Source organism: Schistocerca piceifrons, chromosome 9, assembly GCF_021461385.2.
Source record: "Schistocerca piceifrons isolate TAMUIC-IGC-003096 chromosome 9, iqSchPice1.1, whole genome shotgun sequence".
Taxonomy (NCBI): domain Eukaryota; kingdom Metazoa; phylum Arthropoda; class Insecta; order Orthoptera; family Acrididae; genus Schistocerca; species Schistocerca piceifrons.
Genome location: NC_060146.1, coordinates 216,788,112 through 216,795,550, shown reverse-complemented (window position 1 = coordinate 216,795,550; position 7,439 = coordinate 216,788,112). Strand labels below are relative to the sequence as shown.

Here is a 7,439-nt window from a genome sequence, read left to right as displayed (position 1 = left end):
TACTTAACTGTGTGGAGATTGAGCAGTAACTGTCACTTTTCAAAGGAACTGACGAGTGTGTAAAAGTGTGGCCAATGCCGGATGCGCGTTGTCATAAACTTATTACATTTCTTATTTGTGAACATAATTTTCTGTTATCAGGATTACTCTTTCGACAGATTTGAAATTGTCAGTTCTGTGCTGTAGTTCACCGGGTTATAAACACTGGAATTTGACAAATATGCTGACTGTGAGTTTTGGATATGTTTTTATATCTGCGTGTTAAATGAAAGCGAATTTTGAAGTCTGAAACCTACATTTCTACCATTACGACTCTGTAAGTTTTTATTTGGAAGTGGTGGTGTTTGCCACTTTTATTCGTTGAGAATTAATTACCAGATTAATCAAAGGAACAGTTCCCAGAGTGAGATTTTCACTCTGCAGCGGAGTGTGCGCTGATATGAAACTTCCTGGCAGATTAAAACTGTGTGCCCGACGGAGACTCGAACTCGGGACCTTTGCCTTTCGCGGGCAAGTGCTCTACCAACTGAGCTACCGAAGCACGACTCACGCCCGGTACTCACAGCTTTACTTCTCCCAGTACCTCGTCTCCTACCTTCCAAGTCTCGGTCGGGCACACAGTTTTAATCTGCCAGGAAGTTTCATATCAGCGCACACTCCGCTGCAGAGTGAAAATCTCATTCTGGAAACATCCCCCAGGCTGTGGCTAAGCCATGTCTCCACAATATCCTTTCTTTCAGGAGTGCCAGTTCTGCATGGTTCGCAGGAGAGCTTCTGTAAAGTTTGGAAGGTAGGAGACGAGGTACTGGCAGAAGTAAAGCTGTGAGTACTGGGCGTGAGTCGTGCTTCGGTAGCTCAGTTGGTAGAGCACTTGCCCGCGAAAGGCGAAGGTCCCGAGTTCGAGTCTCGGTCGGGCACACAGTTTTAATCTGCCAGGAAGTTTCATATCAGCGCACACTCCGCTGCAGAGTGAAAATCTCACTCTGGAAACATCCCCCAGGCTGTGGCTAAGCCATGTCTCCACAATATCCTTTCTTTCAGGAGTGCTAGTTCTGCATGGTTCGCAGGAGAGCTTCTGTAAAGTTTGGAAGGTAGGAGACGAGGTACTGGCAGAAGTAAAGCTGTGAGTACCGGGCGTGAGTCGTGCTTCGGTAGCTCAGTTGGTAGAGCACTTGCCCGCGAAAGGCAAAGGTCCCGAGTTCGAGTCTCGGTCGGGCACACAGTTTTAATCTGCCAGGAAGTTTCAAAGGAACAGTTATTTAACTAACCTTTCTATGAAGTGATTTAAGTCTTGTTTTTCAGTGAACTATTATTAATAAATTACGTAAATCAGTAATGTTGTGTAAACAGTTATTGAAGACACACATCTCCACTAGCCAATCAACCATGGCCAGTTGGAAACGGGCATTGATGTAACATTAGGGGACTAGAAGCTATTTTTTAAGTTGTGGCAACTCTAATCCTGTTTGTTGTTGTTGAAGTGTCTAGTCGCCCCTAAATTAAATACTAATTCCGCACAGTCGGAAACCTTTTCACATGAACCATCTGAGTACGAATCACAGCTCCGCCAGTGTACTGTTCTTTTATACATTCTGTACGCCATACTACTGCCATTTGTATACATGCAAATCTCTATCCCATGACTTTTGTCGCCTCTTGTAAAGTGGAACGACCACATAGCTAACGTTGTGGGGAGACTAACCAAAGACTGCGATTTATTGACAGAAGATTTAGAAGATGCAACACGTCTGCTGAAGAGAGTGCCTACACTACATTTGCCCGCTCTTTTACTCTAGTACTGCTGTGCGGTACAGAATCCCCACCCAGCGCTAGTCTATATCAACGATTTAGGGGACAATGTGAGAGGCCCTCTTGGATTGTCTGCATATAGTGGTGCCGATTACTGTGCGATGAAGTCATCAGAAGATCAAAACCAACCACGAAATGATTCATGGAATACACCTGCGTAGTACGGAAAGTGGCATTTGACCCTAAACTATATACCGTCTGCAATCCTCGTAATAATTACTAAAAATATCCGTTAAATTTGGGTTAGAGGCTCCGTAATGGTGTGGGCTGTGTTTTCATGGAATGGACTGGGTCCTGTGGCCCAACTCAACCGATCGTTGGCTGGAAATGGTTACGTTCGTCTACTTGCACACAATTTGCAGCGATTCATGGACTTCATGCTCCCAAAGAACAATGGAAATTTTATGAGCGGCAATGCGCATATCGCCAGGCAACAATTGTTCGCGATTGATTTGTAAAACATTGTGGATGGTCCGAGAGAATGATTTGGCCAAACAGGTCGCCCGACATGAATCCCATCGGACATTTATGCGACATAATCGGGAGGTCAGCTCGTCCACAAAATTCTCCAGAGGCAACGCCTTCGTCGTCGTGGACATTTGGGTAAGTTACACAAACATAGAGGCTGTCGATTCAAAGAAATATGCAGGTATTACAGTTAGGAGCAACTTACGTTGGAGTCATCACGAAGAAAATGTTGCGGTGAAGGCGAACCAAAGGCTGCAGTTTACTGACAGAACACTTAAAAGACACAACAGGTCTGCTAAAGAGACTGCGTATCCTATGCTCGTTCGGCCTCTGCCACAGAACTGCTGTGGGGTATGGGATCCTTACCACACACGATTGACGGAGGATATGGAAAATGTCCAAAGAAGGGCAGGTCGTTTTGTATTATAGCGAAATACGTGTGAGAGAGTGACGTATATGATACGCGAGCTGGGGTGGCAGTCATTAAAACAAAGTCGCTTTTCGTTCTGGCAGGAACTTTTCACAATATCTGAATCACCATCTTTCTCTTCCGAATGTGACAATATTTTGTTGGCTCCCATCTACATAGGGAGAAATCACCATTGTAATAAAATAAGGGACATTACAGATGGTACATAAAGGTGTATGTGTTCGTTTTTCCCGTGTGCTGTTAGAGAGTGGAACGATACACAAATAGTCTGAAGGTAGTTCGAAGAATCCTCTGTCAGGCACTTAAGTGTGAACTGCAGAGTATTCATGTAGATGTAGAGGGGAAGCTATGGCGGTAGCAGTCGAGTTTGTGGATGGTGTAGGATCCACACAAGGATGGAATTTTGCTGGTTTGTTGGATGGCTGATTCAGGAGAGGGGACCAAACAACGACGTCATCGGTCCATCGGTTTATGGAAGGACGGGGAAGGAAGTCGGCCGTGCCCTTTCAAAGGAACCATTCTGGCATTTGCCTGAAGCGAATTAGGGAAATCACGGGAAATCTATATTAGGATGGCCGTACGCGGGTTTGAATCGTCGTCCTGTCGAGTGCGAGTCCAGTGTGCTAACCATTCCCCCACCTCGCTCGGTGAATTTTGGCGAGATTGTGAAGGATTGACGTGGAGAAAGGTGAACGAATCCGGAATGAAACGCAGTGAATGGCGTTCAAGAAACTTCGAGGGAGTGCTGGATCTGTAATGGAGACAACATTGGTGTAGAAGAGGGTATTTTGGATCAACGTTTCATAGCTGTAGAAGACGATAGAGTGCTGGATTCGCAGTATTTCTTTCGTTTCCTAATATGTATAATTTTTATATTAAGCACAGACGGAGGGTTCCCGAGAGCACTGCGCGCTACACGGCTCGTGGAGGTCTGTGAAGTAGCAGCTGAAGTTTACCTGATGATGTCGCAACGTTTCGTGCAGAAACGGCGTGTGTCAGGCGTTTGTTTGCGTGCCTTGCCCTCAGCGCGATAAACGAGTAGCGGACTCGTCAGCGAAGCCCTCCCACGGCCGCTGAGAGCCGCTCGGCTCAAACTGACCGCTGCTTAACAGGCGCCTTCTCACTACCCAGTTCGCGGGACGAAAATTAATCCTGCTGCTGGTCGCTTTGTGCAACATCCATATGATCCTCCAGCGTGGAACGCCGTATCTCCCTCTTTCCTGGAGATTACACCATCATTCGGTTTGCTCTGTTTTTCATGATTTATTGAATTTATTGTAACTCGACCTTCTCTCGGCGCACTGATTGATCAAGTAGCTTACGAGACTGCAGGCGGGTAACATCCGCGACATTTCGACAGGTGAACACTTTATCATCTTCAAGTTGGATAAACTCCGAGACAGAAAACTCGGACTGGAATTTATTATTTACAAGCGATCTGGCAATGCTTCACAATTGCTAAATATGTATGGGAATTGGATACACGTCCTGATCTTCTTTTCCACGTCTCTCTGGCCATCTTCTCGTCTCCCCTCTGTGTATCTCCTCCCCCTCCGACCCTCTCTGTCCATCACCTCCTCCCTTCCTTCTCTCTGCCCCTCTTCTCCCCCTCCCCCTCTCTGTCCATTTCCTCTTTCCCCTCTCCCTGATTTTGTGCCATGTTACAGCCAACGAAGCCTTCACTAGGAACTGCAGTCGCTTAAAGTATATGGACAAATCGGTTAGGATCATTGGCACAATGCGTATGAGAGATCTTCTCACTTGCTGGACCTTTGACGATAGTATCACTCCGCAGACAGACATGATCACAAAGTTTCGTATGATCCGAATTCCGTAGCAGTATTCTAACCGTAAGTCCATGAGCTAAGATGTGGACACCGACCATAGTAAATTGGTTATGCATTATGGATTAAGACTGAAGAAACTACAAAAACGTGGGAATTAAGGAGGTGGGACCTGGATACACTGAAAGAACCAGAGGTTATAGAGAGTATTAGGGAACGGTTGACAAGATCGGATTCAGAAGGATGCAGGTTGCAGAAGTCACTCGGAGATTACATAGCTTGCACAGGATAGGAAAGCATAAAGAGCTGTATCAAATCGGACTCTGGACTTAAGAAATAACAACAACAACCAGCCCATAAGCAATAAGTAAAACTTTCCAACTAAAATTGACGGCGAGACAGGAAACCTTCCCACACACAGTACAGCACCGGATTTTCTTCCTCACTGTCAATTTTAACACAAAACTTTTACATTGTTTTATCAAAAATATATAGCCTATATTCATCTGAATGTTTATGAGAGTATCAAGTAAAAATATGAAGTAAATTGATCTTGAATTTTTCAAAAACTTTATATATATTTTCGAAAATTTAGCTAATGATATAACCACTTAATAATACTAAATGTAGAATAAAAATGGTCTAATGAACCTATGTCCGGAAATGCATTTTTAGAGACCATTTATTCAATCATACTTTATTTAGATTCCATAGAAATATTGGAACACATGAGGCAATACTGACCATATGACTTAACTTAGAAGATAGATTAAGGAAAAGCAAACCTACGTTTCTAGCATTTGTAGACTTAGAGAAAGCTTTTGACAATGTTGACTGGAATATTCTCTTTCAAATTCTGAAGGTGGCAGGGATAAAATACAGGGAGCGAAACGCTATTTACAATTTGTACAGAAACCAGATTGCAGTTATAAGAGTCGAGGGACATGAAAGGGAAGCAGTGGTTGGGAAGGGAGTGAGACAGGGTTGTAGCCTCTCCCCGATGCTATTCAATATGTATATTGTGCAGACAATAAAGGAAACAAAAGAAAAATTCGGAGTAGGTATTAAAATCCATAGAGAAGAAATAAAAACTTTAAGGTTCACCGATGACATTGTAATTCTGTCAGAGACAGCAAAGGACTTGGAAGAGCAGTTGAACGGAATGGACAGTGTCTTGAAAGGAGGATATAAGATGAACATCAACAAAAGCAAAACGAGGATAATGGAATGTAATGGAATTAAGTCGGGTGATGCTGAGAGAATTAGATTAGGAAATGAGACAAAGTAATGAAGGAGTTTTGATATTTGGGGAGCAAAATAACGGATGATGGTCGAAGTAGAGAGGGTATAAAATGTAGACTGGCAATGGCAAGGAAAGAGTTTCTGAAGAAGAGAAATTTGTTAACATCGAGTATAGATTTAAGTGTCAGGAAGTCGTTTCTGAAAGTATTTGTATGGAGTGTAGCCATGCATGCATGTGAAACATGGACGATAAATAGTTTGGACAAGAAGAGAATAGAAGCTTTCGAAATGTGGTGCTGCAGAAGAATGCCGAAGATTAGATGGATAGATCACATAGATAATGAGGAGGTATTTAAGAGAATTGGGGAGAAGAGGAGTTTGTGGCACAACTTGACAAGAAGAAGGGATCGGTTGGGAGGACATGTTCTGAGGCATCAAGGGATCACCAATTTGGTACTGGAGGGCAGCGTGGAGGGTAAAAATCGTAGAGGGAGACCAAGAGATGAATACACTTAGCAGATTCAGAAGGATGTAGGCTGCAGTAGGTACTGGGAGATGAAGAAAGTTGCACAGGATGGAGTAGAATGGAAAGCTGCATCAAACCAGTCTCAGGACTGAAGACCACAACAACAACAACTTTGTTACTCGAACAACAATAGGTACTGAGAAACAACTTTAATGGGTATGCATGTAAGGCAGGGACTCATGAACGTAGATAAAATGAACATTCTAAAACGTAAGAAATATTAGTTTCAACACAGATTTGGTTTTCTTAAATGGACACCCCGCATTATTTCTATGTCAGAGAATTTGCAAGGCGACGTTCACGCTTGAAATAAAAGAAACGCGCCGCAGCTGCGCATCCTGAGATGCTAGCGTGAAACGCACGTTACTCCTAATCGCCACACGATTGCCGTGCGTAATCTGACTTTGACTGTTATCACGTAGGCCGGAAGTAATAACTGGGTTTCCTGCCACAAACACAGATATGTAACTAATGGTTGGTCTCTTGTGTGTTTGACATATCTACGTAAGACACTACGGAGCTGTTCCGTAGTGTGCACGTTTGTATACACCACTGTTTGTTGCAGGGAACCCAGTTATTACTTTCGGCTTCCGTGATAACAGTGAAAGTAAGATTAAATACATCAATCACATGGCGATCAGAACGGCGTGGGATTCACGCTTGCGTCTCGGGATGTGCAGTAACGGTGCATTTCGTTTTTTCACGCGAGAACTTCGCTTTCCATATTCTCAGGATGTAATTGACGTGTTGTGGTGCAACCAACGCCATTGTTTCTGTGATTTTTCATTTTATTGATTCCGTAAGAAAGAATACGCGCTGGTCATTTAAACAAAAACATGTTTGATGAAACCAATACTTGTTCTTCTTTTAGAATGCCTCACTGTGTTTACTTTCATAAGCCCCTGTCTTACTTTCATAACCGTGAAAGACGTTTTTCAATATCTGTTGTTCTAGAGATATCTGTGTTCGTTTAAATGGGCCACTCTACATAGTAAAAATATACACTGAAGCGCCAAAGAAGTTGATATAGGCATGCGTATTCAAGTGCAGACGTACGTAAACAGGCAGAATACGGCTCCGCGGTCGGCAACGCCTATATAGGACAACAAGTGTCTGGTGCAGTTGTTACATCGGTTACTGCTGCTACAATGGCAGGTTATCAAGATTTAAGTGAGTTTGT

At 43.5% G+C, this 7,439-nt stretch overlaps 1 non-coding gene across 1 annotated transcript; it reads left to right on the top strand.

Annotated features, from left to right (window-relative positions):
* Window positions 1-1,144: 1,144 nt before the first annotated feature.
* Window positions 1,145-1,219, top strand: Trnas-cga. The gene has a single exon. It is a non-coding gene; the product is annotated as a tRNA-Ser (tRNA).
* The last annotated feature ends 6,220 nt before the right edge of the window (window positions 1,220-7,439 follow it).